This window comes from Camelus bactrianus, chromosome 11 (assembly GCF_048773025.1).
Source record: "Camelus bactrianus isolate YW-2024 breed Bactrian camel chromosome 11, ASM4877302v1, whole genome shotgun sequence".
Taxonomy (NCBI): domain Eukaryota; kingdom Metazoa; phylum Chordata; class Mammalia; order Artiodactyla; family Camelidae; genus Camelus; species Camelus bactrianus.
The window spans coordinates 67,236,045-67,259,604 of record NC_133549.1 but is presented as its reverse complement, the minus strand read 5'-3'; the positions used below and the strand labels follow the sequence as shown (position 1 = coordinate 67,259,604).

Genomic DNA, 23,560 nt, shown 5'->3' with positions numbered 1-23,560 from the left:
TTTCTTGAAAATGAGATTTGTTCCTAGTGAAGAATTTTACTCAGCTCTTTCCCATATGCCCCCACCCACCACTCCAGGCATACAGATTCTCCTCAGGCTGGGCCTTGGGTGGGGGATGGAAAGGGGGAGAGAAGTAAGGTTAAACAAGGGGGCAGGCAGGGACTGGAAAAGGAGTGTGGAGGACCATTCCTGGCAGACATAGCCTTGCTTTGTGGTTGAGTAGTACCCACTGCCTCCTGCAAACAGGAAGGGGAGAGTAGACCTTCCCTACAAGATGCTTAGGGGGCTCCCCTTTTGAGTCCAAGGGAGAGGATATGGACCTGAGACCCCTAGAGACAAGAGAGAAGACTAACCCCACAGGCAGGGGGAGGGAGGGGGCAGCAGAAACCAAAGCTGGGGGAAAAACTAACAAAGCTAATTGTGGAGAAGCCTTTGGGGGTCATCTGGTTGAATGTCCTCCAGGACAGGGAGCTCACCACCATCTCAGCCAGCCTGGAGTGCTGTTAAATGCACTACTGCCAGGCCACTGGAGGGAGCTTTTAATGGAGTCGGTTCCAAAAAACACTGAAAGGAATGGAACGAGACGTCAAGAGAGCAGCCAGAGCAGCTAGACTCACATCCTGATTGCCCACAGAGGTGTGTGAGCTTACCTGAGCTGCTTAACCTTCCTGGGCCTTAGTTTCCTGCTTCTCTGAAACAGAGATAATAATAGTATATACTTCAGAGGGTTGCCATGAAGATCAAATGAGGTAATGCACGTAAAACACTTGGAATACAAGCTCATATACAATAAGCTCTCAGTAAGTGCTAACATCATCATCATCATCATCACATGTGTGCACAGACTGCTGGAGAGGACACTAAGGAACCAGAAACTGACCGCCTCTGGGAGGCAAACCTGGGTGGCTGGAGGAGGGAGGTAGGAGAGAGACATTTCACTGTATTCCAATTTGGGCCTTTTGAATTTTGTACATGCGCTATATTACCTAAAAATAAATCTGAAGAAACAAAAGATAATTTGGTATTTCAAAAAAGAGATAGACAAATCTCCTCTTTTAACAGACCCCAACCTGCCTCCCAGGAATCTCTGCTCTCTGTTTGGGCTTATAGCCTCCAGAATCACAGAGTCAACTTCTGCCCCCTGAAGCATGCCATTCATTCACTCAACAGACAGACTGACCCTGAACACCAGCCTCAAGCTGCTGGATGCAAAGCGTTCAACAGAAGCCAAGCCAGACCCCATCTCTGCAGCCTGGCAGGTGAGAGGGGACCCTCGGCCTCACCATCACAGGCCCTCCAGATGTGTCTGGTGACACATCTTTCCCCTACTTGGCCCACTCTCTCTTAAAGAGCTGTCCTTGTGCCTGAATTGAGTTTCAGGTCCCCACTTTTGATTTTAAAATTAGGTGAGCTGACCACATAATGATACACATGATGGAGGGTTTAGGGGTGAAGTGAACCAGTGTTACACAGCTAACTCTGAAATGCAGCCCCCCAAAAATGGTTTGATTGATGTATGTATAATAAATGAAACGCAACAAAGTGTAAACTGTAGAATCCCAGCGGCAGCTACATGGGTGTTCCCTGTACAGGTCTTTCAACCTTTTCTGCATGTTTGAAAATTTCTATGATAAAATTGGGGAAAACATAGGAGAATTAAAAATCACACAAAACTTCAAGTGGCTTTTTACCTCTGATTGGCCCTCCAGTGCCACTGTCCTATGGGTTGGGGACTTTGAGTAGAGCAAACTAGAAGCAGAAATAGACAAATCCACAATCATAACGGAAGACTTCAACACACTTTCTCAAAAACAGATAGAAAAAGCAGAAAGCAAATCAGTAAGGATACCAACATCTAATCAACTTGACTTACATCTCTGACCTCATGGACAAAATTGAACACTGTGTACAACAACAGAATAAACATTCTTCTTGTGAGGCAATGGATAATTTACCAAAATCCACCATTTTAGGCCATAAAGTAACTTTCAAAATATTTCAAGGAATTGAAATCATTCAAAGTATGTTCTCTGATCACAGCAGATTAAGCTAAGAAACAAACATGAAAAAATATGAGGAAATCCCCAAATGTTTGGAAATGAAGCAAAGTACTTATAAAATCCTGTACATCAAAGAAGAAACTACAACAGAAATTAGAAAATATTTTGAAACTTACAATAATGAAAATACAACATCAAAATTTGTGACACATAACTTTTATGTTTAGAGGAAAATTTCCAGCCTTAAATTCAGATTTTAGAAGAGAAGAAAATCTAAAAAACAATGATCTATGTATCTATCTCAAAAAAGTGTTTCAAAAAGTAAATTAAACCTAAAGAAAGTAGAAGGAAAATTTTACATTTCCTAATAAAAATAGAAATTAATCAAATAGAAAACAAATAAAAATCAGTAAGTTAAAAGTTGGTTCTTTGAAAAGATTAACAAAATTGACAAATCCAGTGATCAGCAAGACAATGAAAAAAATGGAAGGCATATATTACCAATATCATGAATGAAAAAGGAAGTTATCACTGCAGATTCTACAAAGTATAGAGATTATAAAACAACAATAAAGGAGATATTGTGAATATCTTTATGTCAATTTATATAAAAAATTTATATAAAATGGATAAAGACCTCAAAAAAATACAACTTACCAAAACTGACATGCAAAAACACAGAAATATAAATAGTTCTATTTCTCTAGAGAAGTTGAAAAATACATTTGATACAATTCCACACACATTTATGATAAAAATTCTTAGCAAAAAAGAAGAGGCCATATATGAAAAACTCACAGCTAATACCATACTCAATGGCTAAAGACACCCTTAATATCTTAATATCAGGAACAAAACAAGGATGCCCACTATTAGCACTTCCATTCAACATAGTATTGAAAGCTCTAGTAAGAGTAATTAGGCAATAAATTCCCAATTCCAAATTGGAAAGGAAGAAGTAAAATTATCTCCATTCACAGATGACATGATCTTACATACAGAAAACTCTATAAAGATTCCATTCAAAAACTGTTATAGCTAATAAATAAATTCAGCAAAGTTGCAGGATACAAAATCAACTCCTGAAAATAAGTTGCATTTCTACGCTAGGAATAAATAACCTAAAGAGAAAATTAAGAAAACAATTCCAGTTAAAACATGATCAAAAAAAATAAAATACTTAAGGATAAATCTAGCCAAGGAAGCAAATGACTTGTGCACTGGAAACTACAAAACACTGCTGGAAGAAAAAAAGAAGACATAAATAAGTAGGAAGACATCACGTGCTCATGGATTGGAAGACTTAATATTGTTAAACTACTATACGTAATATTGTTAAGATAAAATACTACCCAAAGCAATCTACAGATTTAATGCAATCTCTATCAAAAGGCCAATGGTGTTTTCTGCAGAAATAGAAAAACCCACCCCCAGATTTATATGGAATTTCAAGGGACCCCAAATAGCCAAAACAATCTTGAAAAAGAACAAAGTTGTAGAACTCACACTTCCTGATTTTAAAACTTGCTACAAAGCTACAATAATCACAGTGTGGTACTGATGTAAGGAATGAATATAGACCAATGGGATAAGACAGAGAGCACAGAAATAAACCTCTGCATATATGGTTAATACATTTTTGACAAGGGTTCCAAGATCTTTCAATGGGGAAAGGACAGTCTTTTTCAACAAATGGTCCTGGGAAAACTGGATACCCACATGCACAGGAATCAAGCTGGACTCTTTTTTTTTACACTACATACAAAAATTAACTAAAAATGTATCAAAGATTTAAATGCAAGAAATAGACTATGAAATTCTTAGGGGAAAATCTTCATGATGTTGGAATCACCAGTGATTTCTTGGCTATGATACCAAAAGCACAGGCAAAAACAATAATAAAAAAGAAAAATCTGATTTCATCAAAATTAAAAACTTGTGTGCATCAACGGACACTATCAACAGAATGAAATGACTACCTGTAGAATGGGAGAAAATATTTATGTTCTGATAAGGGATTAATACCCAGAACATACTAGAACTCTTACAACTTAACAACAAAAATATAAATAACCCATTTCAAAAATAGCTTTGCAAAGGACTTGAATAGATATTTCTCTATAGAAAATGTACAAATGGCCAATTCCGCAGATGAAAAGATACTTATCACTAGCCATTTGAGAAATGCAAATCAAAATTACAACGGGATACCACTTCATACCCATTAGGATGGCTATTATAAAAAATATTCATAATAAATAATAACAAGTGTTGGTGAAGATGTGGAGAAAACTGTAACTTGTGCATTACTTGTGGGAATACACAATCAAGCAAGTACTATGGGAAACAGTATGTTCAGGTTTTTTTCCTCAAAAAGCTAAATGTAAAATTACTGTATAATTACACTCCTAAATACATACTCAGAAGAACTGACAGCAGGGACTCAAACAGATGTTTGAATACTGATGTTGTTAGCAGTATTACTCAAAATAGGCAGAAAGTGGAAACAATCCAAATGTCCATCAACAGAGGAATGAATAAACAAAGTATGCTATATGCATATAACTGAATATTATTCAACCTTAAAAAAGAATAAAATTCTGATACATGCTAAATTGAATGAACCCTGAAAACATGCTAAGTGAAAAAAAAGCCAGACACAGAATGACAAATATTGTCTGACTCCACTTATACAAGATACCTAGAGTAGACAGAAAATAGAATAGAGGTTACCAGGGATTGAAGTGAGAGAAAATGGAGAGTTATTGTGTAATGAGTTTATGAGTTTCTGTTTAAGACGATTAAAAGTTTGGAAGTAGGTAGTGGTGATGGTTGCAAAGCATTGTGGATGCACTTAATGCCACTGAACTGTGGCATTCTATGTTATGTATATTTTCCCACAATTTTGAAAAAAAATGGAAAAAAATTTCCCTAATTTGATAAATGACATCTACCAAAAACCAACAGCAAACAGCATACTTAATGGTGAAATATTGAAAACTTTCTCAATACCGGAATCAAAATAAGGATGCACACTAGCACCACTTCTAAGCAATATTATGCTGGAAGTCCTAGCTATTGCAGTAAGGCAGAAAAATGATATAAGTATTAGAAAGGAAGATATAAAATTATTATTATTTATAGAAAAATGATTATATATATTAAAAATAAAAAATTCTATAGGTAAACGATCAGATTTAATAAGTAAATTTAACAAAGGTTATCAGATACAGGTCAGTATTTTAAAAATCAGTGGTACTTCTATATGCCAGAAACAAATAACTAGAAATGAAAAAAAAATTAAATATCACTTACAATAGTATCAAAAACATAAAGCACACAGAAATCAATCTAATAAAAGAAGTGTAAAGACCTCCACACAGACAACTAAAAAGCAGTTTTGAAAGAATTTTATTAAAACCTAGGTAAATGGAGGAATATATCTTGTTTGTGGATCAGAAACTCAGTATTATAAAGATATCAATTTTCCTCAAATTGATCTACATATTGTTGATGCAGCTTCAATCAAATCTCAGCAGAATCTTTGTGAAATTTCAAAACTTGACTCTAAAATTCATATAGAAGTGCAAATAGTCAAAGGTAAACAAAAGTGTAGAAGAATGAAGCTAGAGGATTTCTACTACTAGATATCAAGACCATAAAGCTAGTAGTTAACTATAAAGCTTGTACTGGTACAAGGACAGTCAAAAATACCCACCAGAATTGCATGTACATATATGACACCAAAAGACACATAATCATTGTTCGTAGTAGCCTTTTCCATAATAGCCAAAAACTAGAATCTACCCAATTGTCTATCAACAGTAGAGTGGCTAAACTGTGGTATATTCACACAACAGAAATCTATACAGTAACGGGAATGAACGAATGTAACCATACACAACAGGATGAATCTCACAGCTGAGTGAAAGAAAATATTGCAAAGAGAGCGTACAGCAATATTCCACTCCTAGGAAGTTCCAGTAGGCAAAATGAATGTATGCTATTAGAAGTCAAGATAGAAGTTATCTTTGGCTAATGACAGAGAGATGGCTTCTGGTAATTTCTTTCTTCTTGGTTTGGGTGGCAGTTACAGGGGAGTGCTTTGTGATAATTCAAACTATACAGGTATGATCTGTACACTTTCCTGTATGTATTATACTTCAATTAAAAAGTGGACTAAAAACAATTCCAGCTGACTTAGGACCAACATCAGTGCTACTAACCACTGTACCATTCTGCCTCTCTTCCTGCCTTCTACCACAGGAGCACAGTGCCAGTGGGCACAGAGAGAAGCAACAGGCTCTGCACAAGGGTACCTCCTCCTCCATGAAGCCTCCCAAGACTGCTCACCTTACTCCCCTTCCACCTCCTTTGAACCTACATAGCCTTTCTCCCAGGTATAATAGTTATTCCTGGCACCTCCCAGGCAGCCTGCAAGTCTGTGAGCCTCCAGAATGCAGGAGCTGAGAGTAATAGTAGCATAATAATAACTAAGAGCCACATTTGTTGAGCATTTACTATACGGCAGGCACTTTCCCAAGCCTTTTACAAGCAATAACTCATTTAATCCTCCCAATAACCCTTTGAGGTGGGTACTGTTATTACCCTGATTTTCTAGATGAGAAAACTAAAGAACAGAATGATTAATTAAAGTGCCTAAAGTCAAACAGCTAATTATTGGAAGAGCTAGGATTTGAACCTGGATGGTTTGGCTCAGAGAAACACCCCCTGCTTAGGCAGTGGGCACACAGATGAGACCTGGTGCCTGTAGCCCTGGCTATACGCACTCAGACCAGGAACAAAAGAGGAGGTGTTTCTCATCCCTTCCAGGCAGACAAACGTGTCTATGTTTCTGAGCAGGTGTGTGTGTATGGAGGTGTACAGCTTCTTAACAGCCCAGTTCCAAGACTAGAGAACAGCAGGCAGGTCTGGGCTGTTGGGCCTAAGCTCCTAAGCCTGAGGAGGCAGACCGAGGCCAGAGCGTGGCTTTCAGGGGAAGTCCCTTCCCAGTCCTGGGGAGGAGGGCCTGGGACCTCCACAGGGGTCAGGCCCCTGCTGATGGCACTCAGGACAAAGGAGGTGGAGGCCAGGGCCCCTATTCCTGTTCCAGGTACTGGCCAGGGGTCCTCTGCCTCCTACCCCCAAGCCAGAGGTCTGGAAACAGCTCCCAGAAAGGTAAAGCCAGGTAAGGCCAGCCTCCTCCAGGAACAGACGGCAGCATTTCACCGCCCTCCACCCTTCACCCGACACATTATACAACCCGTTGCTCCTTGGGTCTGCCTTTATGCTCTCCTGCTGCAGTTTAAGCTCATCTCCCTCTGCTCCATCCCAAAGAGGACTCCACCTCTGCCCAGAGACTTTCTCTGCTTCACTGGGAGATATGGGAGGCTCCTTTGTGCCAGGTCTGGGTGGCTGTAACCGGGCTCCAGGGACAAACACTTAAAATGACAGACCTCACGGCATTAGAAGAGAAATTCAGGGTTACCTGACTCCCACTTACACCAAACGGTGCTCCTTTTGTCAGAGGCCAAAACCTTGGGACACAAAAGAGTCCTGTCTGGGAGTCTGCATTCTCCACACGGCCAGAAGTTGCCCAGAGAGGGGACCATCTTCGGAAAGGTGACACAGAGTATGGGCACCAGAGACTGGGGCAGGCCGAATGCCTGTTTCAGCACAGACCTGGAAATCAGGCCTGAGAGCAGGGCAGGGGAAAAGGCCCAGCCTTACTTTCAGCTTTTGCTCAGAAACATCCAGAGACAGGCTCCAGCACACCTGCGTATCAGTACGCACACACACGCACGCATGCGTGCACGCCCACACGTCCAAGGCCACGTGGGTCAAAGCCAGAAGGAGGCGGAGCTGTTAGTAGGAAGAACTTCTGAGCCGGACAGTGGGAAGGAAAATGAAGGGGCGATGTCTCCACCTGGCCTTTCCCATCCCCTCTGCCTTCGCCTGACCCCCGGGCCCTCCAAGGCAGCTCCCCAGGAAGCTGTGAAACACGCAGGTGCAACGAGGTCACCTAGTTAACAGCCTCCCTCCCGCTGTATTATTCATGGGCTCCCCTATTCCGGCCTGAGCTCCAGTTTCCAACAGCCCTCAAGCTCGGCTTAGCAGGTCAGCCAGCCCGGCAGGTCTAGCCTGCGGCAACCCCTACTCTTTACACCCCACGCCCTTCCTGTCTCCTTCCTAAGATGCAGCCATCCCTGGGCTAACTCAGCCTCTAGCTGTCACATATGGCACTTAGGTGAGGAAGAGAGTTTTAGGTTCAGTGATGAAGAGCAAAGAAGGAAAATCTTTAGCTGAGTCAGGCACGAGATGCTGAAATTCCTAAAGGGGACTACAGGGTTTTCTCTGTCTCTGTCTCATTCACACACACTAAATTGACTGGTACAAAAATGGTACTCTGACGAGGTGTGAGAGCTCATGGACTTGTCTATTTCTGTACCCTAGTGTGCCTTGCACAGTGTCCTGCAAACAGGAGTCACTTGATAATATTTGTTGACTTGGACTTTCCCCCAAACATGGGTATCAAGTTGCTAGAGTGGACATAAGCCACCAAGCCAATCAAAGACATGGCTGTTGGGTTTAGAGATGTTCTTGTTATTTAAATATCTATCTGTATACATCTTATAAACCCTGCATAGTTCAAGTCATTATACATAGTGATGACTCATAAATATTTATTTATTTACTGTGACTTCTATATATCACAATTCATTTTGCCGAGCACTTTCACATACCTCATGAAAGCCCCCTCCTCGCCAAACCAAGTGGATTGGCTAGAAGGGTCTTTCCCCTACTTTACAGGTGAGAAAACTGTGGTTCAGAGGAGGAAAGCACTCAAGTCAACCCAAGGACTGTCACTGCAGACTTCAGCATTCATACATATTCTCCTGCCTCACAGTTAGGTTACCATGCATACACATAGGCAGAAACTACAAGACGAATCGGTGGTCCTCCAGTGAGGTCACTCAGGCTGGGACCCAGCATCCAGGCTGAGGTCGGTTTAGGATTAATGCTTGACCAGAAACACTGAGTGCAGCTCACCAGCCAGCCTGGCCAATAGCTGGGGGAAGGTATAGGGCAGGGGTTAAATTACACGAGTCACTGCATTCGACCCCCTGATTTTACAGGAGTTAGAGCTAGGGTCAGTCTGGGGTCTCCAGTTACAGGCAAGTGCAGAGATCACTGAAGTGCATGGCCTTCCCAGATAAGGTAACCAGATCAGTATAGCTGATGTGCAGCTTCTAAGCTGGTGGGATGTCCCCCTCATTTACTCCCATGGATGTTAGGTAACTGCCCAGCCCCATTCTTAAAGCCCTGGGTGTTGTAGGCACCTGAATGTCCAACCCCAGCCAGGGTCAATCACAGGTGAAGCCCACACAGCAATAAACACACTGACAGGCCTGCATTGAAAGTCCAGCTCTGTCACTGTCTCTGTGCAGACTCAAGGAGGGTCACTTGTCCTTTCTGGTCTCAGTTTCCATCTCTCTAGTCAGGAGGTTGGCTCTGGCCTTCTCCAAGTACAGCATAGGGAGAAGAAAAGAGTGAGGACTAAGGAGTCAGGCTGCCTTGGCTCCAATTCCACCCCACCATCTGCTAGCTATGTGACTCTGGGTAAACTGCTGAACCTCTCTGTGCCTGATTTCTCATCTGGAAAATACAAGGAACAGAAGTCTCTGCCTCATCGAGTTGTTGTCAGGACTGAGTGAGGGATTTCATATGAAGTGCCAAGCCCAGAGCCTGGCACACAGTGAGTGCTTAATAAATGATCCCCATTATTACTGTCAGCCCTAACACTCTAAGTCTATGACAAAGGTCATACGTAAATTGGTCATGCATGGGCCACAAGAAGCTGGCTGAGGGCTGGCTCTTCCCTATAGTATACATTACACAAGGGCAGGAGCCACTGACAGACCCTAGGGGCCTAGAACAGTGCTTGGCACACAGTAGGGGCTCAATAAATATTTGATGAATGAATAGCCTCATAGTATTGTTAAATATTTGCATTGGTTTCTAATATTTAAAATAAAATTTTGCATCTTTAAAAAATCTGGATTTCCAGAGAATTTTGAAAAGGCAAAGTGTCCAGCCACCCTTGTCCTGCATGCCTGCTTAACAACCACACTCAAGAACAGCAGCACTGGTGTCCCCTTCATATGGGGCAAGCATGTGTGGTTTGTCACAGCACCTGCCCAGCCATCCTCACTCTTACATCAGCTGCCCAAACAGACTGGACGCTGTGGGCACCTGAATGTTCACTCTGGCCCAGGTCAGTCACAGGTGAAGTCCAGAAAGCAAGGAAGGTCTGCCTTTACCCAGCCTCAGAGCACTCTGCCCACGGGTGCTTCCTCTAAGTCCCAAGTCCAGGAGGAAAAAAATGGGCTTCCAGGCAGGTCTGCTGAGCACCCAAAGACCCTTTGGCATCCAAGCCCCTCTACTTGGGACAGGTCAGACCCTCTCCCCCAGAGGATATGACCCCAAATGCTCCATGTTGCCACAACTTCCTCAGCTTTCCAAGCCAACTTCCTCCTTGCTTGGAAAACTCCCAAGTGTAAAAAGCAATGGGAAGATGAACTTAATCTTTATCTTTCTCACAGAAAGTGTGCAGAGAAGATGGGGGAAATATACACACACACATGCATGCACACCTCAGAGATAAGATATTTTTCTAAAATACTGTTATCCGTCTGGGCCCCCTCCAATTGGGTCTTCTCTGGAGAAGGGACATTTCATCCCATGCTCAGTAAGCATGGTGTCTGTGCTGTGTTGTGGGGTACTAGGGGACCTGTGGACACATGCCCTCCCCAGCCCTGCCAGGGCTTAGGTCCATGGAGATGGACCACATCTTCCCATCCTCCAAGAGGCCTCCCCAACCACCCCATCTTCTGCATTTAGCATTTCAACTACTCCCCTGTTTTCTCTGTAGCACCCAAGATCATCTGTAATTGTCTTGAGTATGTATTTATTATCTGTCTCCACAGTTCAATACAGTAGACACCTGCCACATGTGGCCACATGGGCCCTTGGGCACTTCAAAAGTGCTGGGTCCAAACTGAGATGTGCTGTAAATGCAAATCACACACCAAATTCCAAAGACTTAATTTTAAAGAAAAAAAATGTAAAATATCTCATTAATCATTTGTTATATTGATTACAAGTTGAAATGATAATATTTTGGATATACTGGATGAAATAAACTGGATTACCAAAAATAATTTCACCTATTTCTTTTCAACTTTATTAAAGTGGCTACTGGAAAATTTAAAACTACGTATGTGACTCACATTTGTGGCCTACGTTGTATTTCTACTGGATGGCACTGCTGTAGACACTCCGCATGAATCCCAGCTACTAGATAGAGACTGGTACACAGGTGATGCTCAGTATTGGTTAACTGAATGGCTGATTGAAAGGCCTCCCCAGCAGTGGATGTGGGACCCTAAAACACAAAGGAGGATGGATTTGGAAGGACTTCCCGCCCCACAGGCCAGGATATGCTGGTTCTCCGGTGACCGTCTGCCCATCCCTCGCCCTCTAAGACAAAGCCTCAGGCCTCCATAGAAGGGGCAGAGAGGCCTAGCTTAGAGTTCTGTCACCACTGGTTCCCTGGAGATAATATCAGCTCTCTGTGCCCCAGGAGAAAAGGTCAAGATCAGCCTCCTCCCAGGGCAGGGCAGATCAAAGCCAGAGAAGGGATGCAGAGGGCTGAAGAATGAGCCCTGGGTGAGCAGGGGGCAGGATGACAAGGCTCTTAACCCTGTAGGCAAAGAACAGAAGAAAAGAGGGGCAAAGCTAAAGGGAGCCTCTTCAGGGCCCCAGCCCACCCTGACACCCAGCCTCAGGGAAGCCAGGAAAAGCCAGCATTTCTTGGGGACAGGACAGGTGACACAAATGAAAATCCAGACATGGTCCCAGCCATCCCTTTTGTTTTCTCTCCCTCCCCTCCCTCTTTCTCTTGCTCTCTCCTCTACTTCCCTCCCTTGATTTCACTGGCTCTCAAATTACAGCCTTCTTTCAGAAACAGACACAATCAAGGTGGTACACAGGATCCTTGTCACAAATGGCATTGCGGGTCCTCTCCAAATGGAGCATGGCCTTTAAAAAGGAAGGCAGTGCAGCTAACAGCCTGCCTTGGGGAAGCTGCATCACCAGGAAAGGCTCCCTCCCTCTTAGGCTGATCAGCCTGCAAGAGGCTCTGGGTGACAGTGATTGCAGGGTCAGAACCTGGGTGGCTGGGGTCCAAGAGATGAGGGTCTGCCTGGCCCCCTGGACACACCTCATGCTGGGGTGCAAGGAGCTGGGCTCTGCCCTTGACTGACTACCATCCAGGACCACCTTACTGCGGAAGAGGCCCTAGAACAAGCCCGCTCCCCCTGACCGTGAGCCTCAGTTTCCGCACTTGTAACATGGTAGATGTAGCTAGTCTCTAAGGACCCTTCCAGCCCTTGGAGTAGATGTCACAAACTCAAACCGCTAAAGGGGCCAGCATGCAGTGCAAATGAGTAAAGCACTACAATGGTGGTGGGGACTGCGAGACTCAAATGCTTTAAGCTCATCTGAATCTAAAAGGAGGACTTCGGGCAAAACTCACACAAGTGAGAGAAGTCAGAGCAAGTCAGAAGAGTGGTTACTTCTGGAGTGGGAGGGAGCCTGAGGGAGCCTGCCAAGGCCCCAGCAATGCATCTGATCCAGCTGGGGTTACACACGTGCACATATATGCAAAAATGCATCACTTTCATTTAATACCTGTTTACCTTATTGTATGTATGTAATCCTCAGTCAAAGAATTGTTTAAATAAAAATACAAATAAACAAAAGGGGCGCTGCAACTCAGCCCCAACCAAACACCGCCAGTGGGAACACAGACCCCCCACTGCCAGTTCTAGCCAGAGCTGCCAGAAATCTAGAATATTTTTTGTTACAAAAATGCTTTTTTTTTTAATGTTGCAAAATGAAAAACCACAACCACACACATACATACATCATCTTCAGGCAGAATTCAGTTTATGAACTTATGGATTGTCCAGCTCTCAAAATAAGGTGAGGTTTCACCTCTTTGCTAGAATACAACGTCCCTAACACATGACTGAATCTGAAAGGATAATCATCAAAGCTACTACACTCTGCATGGGAACCGTGTGCCGGGCTCCACACAAAAGGCTTTCTGTACGGGTTTCCTCTTGTTAATACTGATAGCAATCCTACAATGTAATTGGAAATTATTCCCATTTTAACCACTGAGAAAACTAAGGCCTGGGCAAGGTTACAGGCCAGAGCAAGGCTTCAGGGCTCAGGAGCGTTCAACCCCAGCTGTCTGCCTCTGACCTGCCTCTTAAAAATCATGAAGGGGAACAGGTTTACCGTCATAATGACTAGCTCTTGCATGAGGTTTTAGACTACGCAAAGGAGGCGTAAAAAATACGAACATTAAGCTTGAGCCTGCTGTGTCACTCTCGGTGTCACCGCCTGAGGCCCCTGAGGCTGAGGATGGATGTCTGATAGTCCCCTTCCTCGAGCAAAACGCTGAGCCACGCCAGCTTCCTCTGCCAAGGTGAGACGCAGCCCCAAGAGCACAACCGCCAAGACCCAAATACACACCCAGTAAGGAGCCGTGGCAGCAGCCAGTCCCACTCCCCAGGACAGAAGCAGATTAAATTTCACAGTGAAAGACTAGAAAGCTATCTCTATGTGGCTACTTCTTAAATATACCAAGTTTCTCACTGACAGCCTTCTAGTCAATAAAGTTGGTAAGAATACGCATTTTCTGCCTGATGGTATTCAATAAAGCTATTTTCATATTGAACCAAAATAAATATGGTTCTATTTATCTCCATAAATGCTTTAATCTTTCCGAATTGACTCTTCTGCACAAATGATCACTCACCACTGTTGGAGATACTCAGATCAAGATATGGAAATTTCCAGCACTCCAGAAGCACCCCTTGAGTCTCAGTCATTACACTCTGGAGTAATCATTATTCTGATTTCTGTCATATAGGTGGATTTTGCCTACAATTGTGCCTTTTATTTGGGGCCTGTGCTCTTCTATTCTCTGCAATCCCCACCACGCCCTATTGCCTGACATTTGGCACTACCTACCCTTTGGTCAGCTTCCTAGCCCCTTCTAGGCATGTGAGTTTGAGAAGTCTACTCCAAGGGCATATGCCCAGAGCCCAGAATACAGCAAGATGGGCATGAGCTGCCCAGTCTTGAAGGTAACCAACATGAAGAGTTAAAACTGGTTACAGACACACCAAATGCCAATGTAATAGCCATTTGATCAATGAACAGTTACTAAGCACCAGTCCCTGAGGATACAAGCTCCTTCTGCTGAAGGAGTTCACCGTGTAGTGAGGGGCCAGACCCCTGCAATATAATGAAAAGCACAATGGAAGAACAGAGGTACAGGCTGAAGAGGCAACCACCCCACCCACCCACCCCAGGAGTCAGTGAAGGCCTGACTGATGGAGACTCCTGAGCGGCATCAGTATCACCCACAGGCCAGGAGGCTGGAGCACAGAAGAACCTGCTCCCATCCCCATTTCTCTTCTACTGGAGACAAAATTCTCCATCCTGAAATAACACATCCAGCAGGGTCCATCTTATGAATGACCTTGCTCACCTGTTAAAGGACAAACAGGATTCCCGGGGGACTAAGAAAAACTCAAATCAAGGCTCAACATTTTTTAAAATGAATTTTTTTAAAAGAACAACACTATAATTGACTTTGAAGCCAATTAAATTAATTTTTAAAAAACATCTTTACAATTTTAAAACAATGAATTTTTTTAAATCTGAAAATAGTAGGACTTGCATTGCTTTAGTTGTTTTTGAACACATTGATGAAGGAATCTTTTACAAGAGCATCACTGCCTGTCAGGCCCATGGCCATGCTGATTCACATCCTCCCACAGCTCTCCCTTGCCTCTCTGCACCCTGGCAAAGAGGCCAGCATAGAAGAAGGACAGTCCTCTTTTGGCAGCGCTGGGGAGCATGAGTCATGCCATGACCTTTCACCTGTTATACTGTTGGCCCCACTAAGCCTCTGATCCAAATTCCTCTAAAGTCCTTCACATCCCCACTCTCAGGCCAGCCTTGACGGCTTCAGGGTGACCATTATTCCTCTAGAGGACCAGGGGGGTGACTTAACACCGTGCCTTGGCATCATCCTTGTGTCTTGGGGCCAGGGAACTCCCATGGGACCAGGGTGGCAGAAAGGGGATGTCCAGCCTAGGCTGATGTGGGGGCTGGGGGTTAAGAGTGATGAAGCCTGGCCCGTAACCTCCCCTCTGCAGGCTATCCCAGATTAGCATTTCTACAGCTCCCTCTGCATAAGTCCTGTGGCCCCTGAGAGATGTGATCAATGGGTCATTCTACCCATTCAGGAGGGAGAGATGAAGTGGAGGACAGTTACTTAATTCCTTTTCCTTAAGGGACAGCATCTACCCAGCCCCGCCCTCTTAGAGGCAGAGCAGCTTATCCAACTTCAGAAACCCTGCCCCTCTACACACTTTCCACTGCCCCATATGCAGCACACATGGCAATGTTTTAATTGCACAGAGAGCTTAGCTGCCACTTGAATCTGTCTAAAGATACCCAAAACACAGACACCCTCTTGGCATTAGCAGGGGATAGCCCCAAGGGGCCAGTGGGGGCTGTTAATCCAACCCCACCGTAACTGTCCAGGAAAAGAAGTTCCAGTCTCATTCTCAAACCTACATTCTTATCCACTGCCCTTTTCGACAGGCTTTTTGCACCAAGGGGCTGTGAAATGCCCATTCCTGAGAAGGCACTGTGGATCAGGGCTCCTCAAACTTAACTGAGCAAACAAATCACTCAAGGATCTTGTCAAATACAAATTCTGATTCAAGAGGTCAGGGGTGGGGTGCAAGAGTCTGCTTCCTAACAAGCTCCCAGGTGAGGCTGATGCTACATGTCCACAGGACACATTCAGAGTAACAAGGCTCCACTAGACCTTCACCTTCCAGAAGAATGTGCATTTTAAATTAGGACTTCAGAAAGGTGCCCTTTAAAATATTAAACTCAAAGAAATGAACCTCAAATGGTGAAGCTGCAGGTAAGGTCACTTGTTAGGTGGAGGAGCTATCTGGGAGGCAACCAGACCATTCCCCATCATAACCCTCAAATCAAGCCCTCTGGTAAGCAGATGTGAGAAGCCCAGCTGTTTCAGGGTCAGGAAGGTGGGGACAGACAATGTATACAGGGGCCCAGCACAGACAAGGCCAGGATGTCAGCTCTGGGCCTCCCACACTATCACAGCTCTCCACTACCCAGAGCAGAGCCTTCCGGTTCACATCAGTCACTTCTGTAGTGCCACCTTTCCAGCCCACAGGGTACTCTCCCTCTGCCAGCACCAAGCATCCCAGTTCCCCCAGCTAACGGGCTTCCTTCCAGACTGTCCTCAGCAGAGTGACATCTGGTCCCCATCCTCATAGGTACCGACCACCTCCAAAGGAGCTGACCGCAGTGTGCCTACCCCTGCACCATGAACCAGATATTAACTTCAAGCCAGCTCTCCCCCACCATGGGCTGACTCATCATTACCTCTCACCTGGCCCCAGCCAGGCTCTTCAAGCCCACTCCATCCCACAAAGCCTAATTCTCCCCTTTGCAATGGTCTGATTCCACCCAATGCACTTTCTCTCTCTCTCTCTCTCTCTCTCTCTCTCTCTCTCTCTCTCTCTCTCTCTCTCTCTCTCTCTCTCTCTCTCTCTCTCTCTCTCTCCTCCTCTGCCTCTCCAGCTTATTTCAAAATCCAAATTGGGGTGGAGATACTTGCTAAATGGCTCAAAAGTAAGGGTCAATGCCCCCTCCAGTCTGAGAGGGCAAAGTATGAAAAAGAGGCAGGCTCTGCTTTCTGAATTACTAGGAAGGGTGGAGTGTGCTACTGCCTCAGAAAGGCTAATTTGCCCCCCACTGGGCCACTGATGACACAAAGATTGTGGGCTGGAAGCTGGGGTGGCAGTGGGGCGGTATCCGGCGGCGAGGGCCCAGGATCTCCGCCCGAAACACGGAGACAGTGGCTCTAGGAAGCAAGGCACTGAGTGCCCGCCGGTCTGGTGCCACCACCACCTTGGAACGCGCGGGCTCTGCACGCGTCCCGGGCTGACCTGCAAGGGAGACGAGGGGCTGCGCTCCCGAGCTCAGGCCCCCAGGCAAAATCAGCACCGCCCGTGGCGGGCCTGCCCGGGAACTGGGGAGGCGAAGCGCGAGCCGCACAAGGCTCCGTACTCCGCGAGAGGCGCGTCTTCCCACAGTCAGACCAAATTGGGAAGGTTGCAGGAGTCCGCTGGGGTCTCTCGCGGGCACAGAGAGGTGATGAAAGGAGGGGAGAGCTACGTGACTTCAGGTCCCTCCAGTGCCAATACTTACCCCGCAGTGGAGGTACGTCCCACCCTATCTCCACTATCCAAATGGGGACCCAGAGCGCAGAAGGAGACGGTATTGGAACCCAATGCCCTCTTTGCCTCCGAAATTCTCCCCACCACAGACCCAGACCCTCTCTGAGGCGCAGAGAGCAAAGCGCCCGAATGTTCGCGGGTCTAGGAACCAGGGTGGGGAGTAGAGTGCCTTTCCTCCGAAGGCCAACACGGAGGGAATTCGAGTTCCCGGGAATCAAAGTTGCCGCGTGTCCGGCCCTGGGCTCAGAGCGGGACGCAATATGCCGGCCAGGGGCCGGAGTGGAAGGAGGCCCCGGACGCCCGACGCGGGCGATGGCCGCGCCGGGAACAAGTGGTTCAGCGGCTGCGGTCGCGACCCCAAGGCTCCAACTTTCCCACCGTGTGGCAGGTGAACGGCGCGGGAAAAGGCGAGGGAAGCGGGGAGGGAAACGGCAGTACGCAGCTCTTGGTACCGTGTGAGTGTGCGGAGCGGCGCCGCGCCGCGCCTTGGGCTCTGCTTTCCGCCGGATCGGCCCCCGCAGGCCGCCTGCTCAGGTGCTGGCCACTGCCGCGTCTCTCTGCCCGCGCGAAGGCTCATCCACTGCGCGCCGGCCGCTCCGGGGTCCCCTTGGGCCGTCCACACGCCGCTGGCCGCTTGCCGGCCGCAACTTCAGGAGCGCCGCGGGCTCGGACGAGGCGCGCCCCAATCGTCCCAAGGCTCGGCACCCCCGCGCTCCATGCCCGGGGCCGGGTTGCTCCGCCCCGCCCGGCTCAGCGCCCGGCCGCCGTCGGACGCATCTTCTCGCCGAGCATCGCGCCCGCAAACCCCAGCCTGCGACCCTGTCTCCCGAGCCGCCGCCGCGGCTCAAGTCCGCGATCAACTTTCCCTCGCTTCCTCCGCCCTGCTCGGCCCCCACCACCCAGACCCCGCCTCCTGACGCTCCCTCCCTCACCTCCCGCCTCGTCCAGCCCCCGCCCACCCAGCCGCGCCCCGCCGCCTACCCTCCCTCCAACGTGGGCTGCCAGGATCCCGGCACCCCCCACCCCTGGCCCTGCTCGGACCCCCGGGAGCGACGCGAAGCCCGGCCAAGAGCTCAGGGCATGAATATTTCAGTGCTGGCGAAGCTGCCCTCTGCCGATGTCATGGCACCGACTGCTGTGGCAACTCGACGAATCCCTCAAAGGGGCAAGGAGGAAACCCAAGGAAGCGGTCCCAGGTGCGTGCTGGAGACTTGCCCCGCAGGGCCGCCCGCTGTCCCGGAGAGGGGGACACAAAGGAGTGGTGGCCCGGCACGCCTCCCAACCGCCCCGCGCCTCCGGCCAAAAGGGAAACGCTCCGGGGAAGCCAGAAGGAGCTATCGGGCGCACCGCCTAGGTGAGCCTGCGCCATCTGTTGGCTTTAAGCGCCCCCTCTCTGCTCCCAGAGTCGTTGAGCGCCTAGCGGGGCTCCATCCCTCTAGTCCTTGGGGCCACTTAAGCTGCGCTTGGCTTATAGCTGCCTTTGCCCACCCCACTCATGCACGCCCATCTGCGCCCTCTCCATCAGTCGAGCTCAAAAATGCCAAGTGCTTACAAACGAGGGACCCTGGATTGGGAGAGACTCTTGATGTCACCTGACATCTGAGGGTGAGTACCCTCACCCATGCAGGAGACCCTTCTGCTGCACACCTGAGTGATGGTCTCCCAGCTTCTTTTTGCACATCTGTAGGGATGGAGACTTCATGACTTTTCCCAGACAGCTGGATTCAGGAGTCGTCCGTATTTGCGTAGTTGGAGAGGGTCATTCCCTGACCTTGATCTTTACTTCCCCAGGCTAAACATTCTGAATGCTTTTAACCATCTGTCATATGACAGGATGTCGACCTGTCACTGTTGCCGTCAGCATATTGACAATAGCTGCTGGGAGCCGGGCTCTGGGCTGAGACTTTTGGCCTCAACTCATTCTATCCTCAACATAGCCTTTCTGGTAGGTCCTGTCATTCTCCTGGTTTTACAGTAAGAAAATGGGCTTTAGGGAGGTGAGTGAATTGCCCATGTGGTGGAGTCAGATACTGAACCTAGAATCTGCCTGATTCCAAACTCCTGTTCTTTATCATTCATTCACTGTTGCTACTGTGTGCTAGCTAATGGAAACAGGTTCCCAGGATGTGATGGGGAAAAAAAAAAAAAGGCTTGGTCCTTGTGGCCTTGTGAAGCTCTTCTAATGGGGAAAACAGATAGTCAATGAAACACATAAACAGGTGAAATTACAGTCAGAATCAGCACTAAGAAGAAGAGTGTTTTAATGGCATCTGGCCTAGGGGATCAGAGACGACTTCTTGGAGGAAGTAGCACTGAGCTGAGATCTGAAGGATGAGCAATGGAAAGAGAGAGTGGATTTTAGGCAGGAGAAACAGCATGTGCAAAGGTCCTGTGGTGGGGAGGAATTGGCAAATGTAAAGAAGTGAAAGAAGGTCAGAGAGGCTGGAACAGTGGAAGGGTGGGGAGGACAGTGAGCATAAAGCCACAGTGGGAACAGGGGCCAGACTGTGCAGGGCATGTTGGCCTTAATCAGGATTTAATCTCTACCCTACAAGTGGAGACTTTAAAGCAGATGATTAGGATGGAGGTTGAGGGGTGGGAGTGTCATGATCTGATCTGTAGTTGAAAAAATGGAGAATTGATTGGGTGGTAACAGAAGATAAGAGCAGATTTCTTCAATTAAAAACGTTTATTTATCATCACCTATGTGCCAGAAACTTCTCAACTAGGAACAGCAAACTGCAGCTTTCAGGTCAAATCCATCTTTTCCCACATGTTTGTAAAGAAAGTTTTAGTGGAACACACACACACATGCCCATCTGGTTATGGCTCCTTTCACAGTACAACTGCAGAACTAAGGAGTTGCAACAGAGAATCCATGTTCTGCAAAACCTGCAAGACATTTAAGTTTAAGTGTGAAAAAGAGACACTCTGACATCTCCCTTCCCCCAGCCCTCTGGCCTTCCCCCAGCAGGGGCAGGGTCAGCCCAGCTGTGATTCAAAGCACAGCAGAAGATTGCAGGGAAAGGATCTGAGGGAAACAAGCCAGCACTGCACACTGCGGACCCAGACGTGAATAATATGCAGCCCTGTCTTTGAATCACTCCCAGTTCAAGAGGGAGGCAGACATATAAATCAAGTATAATCTGGCAAGGTAAGTGTGGCAAAGCATAGAGGTAGCCCAAGGACAGTTGTGTGTTGGATTCTCAAGAAAATTGAGACCAGAAAGGTTGCCTGAACAAGGGAACCTCAGAGCTGAGTTTTGCTGTGATGATCAGGAGTTCCATAGGCAGCAAAAGCAGAGGGGCATTCCAGGTGGAGGGAACAGCATAAGCAGAAGTCTGGGGGCATGCATGTGGACTCTCCCCACGGGAGCTGTGGGATTTTTTTGATCTTGGAGGTACGCAGCAGTTCTGCTGTTCTGCACATGAAGCAGCCACAGGTAGGATGGTGGTGTTTGCAGAAGACTCCGAGCTGGGAAAATAGAACTAGGCCTCTGCCCTCTGAACGAGCACCTCCTCATCTCCAGGGGATTAATCCTCTGAATTCTAGATTTTCTCCCTGGCTGGGGCTTCCATCCCTCAAACCATTTCAGGATTGTCTACCAAGAACTCGGAATTCTCCTCGCCTCCCTTTTCTTAGAAAACCTCTGCCCCTCCCCCAAACCTTTTGGAGCACTTCTTACCACTTTATGTGGCTTTGGACAAGTCTCTTAGCCTCTCTGAGCTTTGCTTTCCACTTCTGTAATTGAAATCATGGCGCCTGACCCGCCTTCCTCCTGTGGCAGTATGAAAGCCCTTGGAAACCATAAAGAACCATAGAGATGCTACCTGCTCACATCCCAGCATCATGCAAACCCCTCTGCTACTGAGAAAGGAATGGACAGGATCAGGTTCTGCTTTAACTGTTACAACTAAAAGAGAAGGTCTTCCATCATCCTGCCTCCTGGTCACAGGGCACAGTGCATGGCCCAGGCCAGCCAATCAGAAGCTCCAGTCTTAACTTTAGATCTTAAGGAGAATAACAAAGTTTGGAAACAGTTTAGAATAGTTTAAAAATTATGGAAAGTACCAAACCCTGACCAACAGCACTTAAGGCCTGACCTAGGCTACATTCTCAGCTGCATTCTTGGCTACCTGCCTTCTTTGGTTCCTCTCTGTTTTCTGGGCCTATCCTCCAGCAGAAGGAGCAAGCACTCCCTTGCCTTATCTAATTAGTAAATGCATTTTCTGCTTCAAGTAGCTAGAGTTCATTTTTGTTGCTGGCAACCATAAGAACCCTGCCTGCTATGGACCATATGAGGATTCTCCTGTCAGTTGTAGGGGATCACAGTACCACATAGGGTAAGCATTGCCAGAGTACATCCACCATTTTCCCAAAATTTAAGAAAGAAGAAAGATGGAAAGGAAGGAAAGAAGGAAGGAGGCGAGGAAGAAAGGAAGGAAGAGAAAGAATTGATAGAAAGGAAGGAAGAGAAAGAATTGATAACTGGCTCCTTCCATATTAGAAAGACCTTGTCCAGGTATTTCTAGAAGTGGCCACATCTCTGCAGTGGGTTCATATTCACCTTTAGCTCAGACACATCTACTTTAGGATACTCAAAGGCAGGGACCATGTCTTTGTTCATTCATCTAGCGAGCTTTCCTGGAGGGTCCATAGTGTGCCAGGCTCTGGGCTGGGTGATGAGAACACAGAGAAGTATATGATATCATTCTGGTCCTCAGAGAAGCTACAGTCCAGAAGTAGTGGAGTGACAGATACAGAAACAAATAGTTGGAAGGCATAAGATGATGCCATTCTTGAGGCCAGGACCAGGTTCAGCTGTGACAGAGGGACCCCAAGAAGGGTGCGGTCCACCCTAACCAAGGAGGCTAGGAAGACTTCCGACAGGAGGGACCACTTAAGCAGAGCCTTGAAAGATGAGTGCACCTGGCCAGATAAGGCCAGCAAGGGCCTCTGAGGGGGGGGGGGGGGGCGCGTGTGTGCAAAGTCACAGGGGCATCACACAGTTTGGAGACTTCAGGGAGTGGGGCAGTAGGGCTAACCAAGGTGTGCTAGGCAGCGGTGAGAGAGGAGTCTCAGGAGAGGAGCCAAGGGCTGGACCATGAAGGGCCTGATATGCCACACTGGGGCCTGGGGGTCACTCAGCAAGTGATGCTGGAGGTAGAGGGCAGATGGGCTTGGAGGTGAAGATGTACAGTAAGCAGGGGATGCAAGCTGAGCTAAAGGATGGAGGGGAAGAGAACGCATTGCCCCACAGTGGCCCTGGCCTGGCATTTTGGAGGAATGTACACTTCCTCTGCACTGTCTTTGTATCCCTAAAACACCAAATAATCCGATGGCCCACTGGCGCTCTCAGTGAGGGAGAAAAGGAAGAAAGGAGGTGGAGGAAGGGGAGAAGGGAGGGAATCCATGTCGGCTGTTTGAAATCTGCCCAGCCTATTAAACCACCTGGGATTGGATTAGCTTCCCCTTCCGCCCCACATCCCCCCAGGGCAGCTTTCCACCCCTGCTCTCTCCCCAGGAATGGGAGCGGGGCAGTGTGGTGTAATGCCAGGCTCAGTAGACTAGAATGCAGTGGACCCAACTTGTCTGAGCCTCAGTTTCCTCGGCTGTAAATGGGCACAAGAGCCCCCAGCTTCCTGGAACACCTCCCAAGGTTGTTGAAATACACACTCAAGTGCTTTATAAACTGTGAAAACAAAACAACACACACAAGTCTCTCCTCCCCATGAGGGTCGATTATTATTTTTAAAGCACATAAACGCCTCTCCTCTGGGTGTCCTCCTTAACAGCCTCTCTTTCCCACCTCACACGGAAGCATCGTTTCCTCCTCCTCCTTGTTTCCCATCCCTGAGCTGGTGCAGAGTTGTTTGTTGCTTCCTGTCTACGTCCCGGCCCACTCACCCTCTCCCGGGGCAGTGCCTGCCACTATAAACCAAGCATGTGTGCTCCTGAGTTTAGTTTGTGGGCCCTCGGAGCCTGGCACAGCTGTGGTGGCTCGACGCAGCTTGCGAACAAACGAGCAACACTGGAAGGCGAACAAGGTGGGTTGGGGCCACACATCTGCAGAGTCAAGAGCCTCTTGGGAAACCCAAGGACATGGCTTCCCCCAGGGCCCCTCTGTGGAAG

The 23,560-nt window shown here is 47.2% G+C and overlaps 1 protein-coding gene across 10 annotated transcripts in view; it reads right to left on the bottom strand.

The window, feature by feature from the left end:
• Positions 1 to 18,297, bottom strand: part of CDH23 (cadherin related 23) — a 389,679-nt gene extending 371,382 nt beyond the window's left edge. For 4 of the 10 annotated variants that reach the window (XR_012510294.1, XR_012510295.1, XM_074374170.1 and 1 more), the window contains exon 1: positions 17,881 to 18,297. The gene's annotated coding sequence lies outside the window, so the exon portion shown is untranslated. Of the gene's footprint in view, positions 1 to 17,399; positions 17,793 to 17,880 lie in introns of those variants that run through there. The other 6 variants (XM_074374169.1, XM_074374168.1, XR_012510293.1 and 3 more) reach the window with 5 other exon arrangements.
• Positions 18,298 to 23,560: the final 5,263 nt, after the last annotated feature.